Source organism: Penaeus monodon, chromosome 22 (assembly GCF_015228065.2).
Source record: "Penaeus monodon isolate SGIC_2016 chromosome 22, NSTDA_Pmon_1, whole genome shotgun sequence".
NCBI classification, from domain to species: Eukaryota; Metazoa; Arthropoda; class Malacostraca; order Decapoda; family Penaeidae; genus Penaeus; species Penaeus monodon.
The window spans coordinates 3,366,083-3,366,836 of record NC_051407.1 but is presented as its reverse complement, the minus strand read 5'-3'; the positions used below and the strand labels follow the sequence as shown (position 1 = coordinate 3,366,836).

The following is a 754-nucleotide window of genomic DNA, read 5'->3' as shown; positions in this document are numbered from 1 at the left end:
TAATCGATAATGATTAGAGTAGAAGCTTCATAGAATAATGCTGATTCGATTTTGTAGACGAGAAGGATAAAAAAAATATTTTTGCTTTGCTTAAGACGTAGGCTATAAATTTACCCAGAAATGTAACTAATATTACTGCTTATTTATATAATTTTCACCAAAATACCCCATATTTTAATGCAGTGTCAATGTTCCACGGTTATTTACGTCTCTAAATTTCATCTTTGCATTTCTCTAACTTAGATTTTATTCCCTCCTTTAAAAAGAATAATAATATGACGATCTCCATGTTATTTTTGAACAGCATAACATAAGGTGTAAGGGTGCTCTATGGTTGGAATTTCCTCTTGTTTCAACTAGAATGATTTTAAAGGTTTTAGGGGTCAAGAAAAGACGAAGAAAATTTGTGATAATGATGTAGGAATTTATTGTAATAAATGAAAATAGCAAGGAATGAAAAGTGATGAAATTTTGATGTCATGATTAGTTAACATTAGTAAATAATATATGACATATATATGAATAAAAAAAAAAAATTAATGAGTGATGATTTGATATGATGATCAGTTCACTTTACCAAATGATTATGGATAATGATGATTTAGAAATAATTAAAAATATGAACATACGTGAAAAAAATAATTCCTTAATATCTAAAATGTTAAAATACTATCATGCATTTTCTTTGTCTTTCTTCAGGAAAAGGGAATTCATTATTTGCTTTTCAAAGTTTATTGTCCTTTTCTGGCTTATT

At 26.8% G+C, this 754-nt stretch overlaps 1 protein-coding gene across 1 annotated transcript in view; it reads left to right on the top strand.

Moving 5' to 3' along the window:
- Positions 1-754, top strand: part of LOC119586778 — a 57,084-nt gene that overhangs the window by 53,580 nt on the left and 2,750 nt on the right. The window lies entirely within an intron of this gene.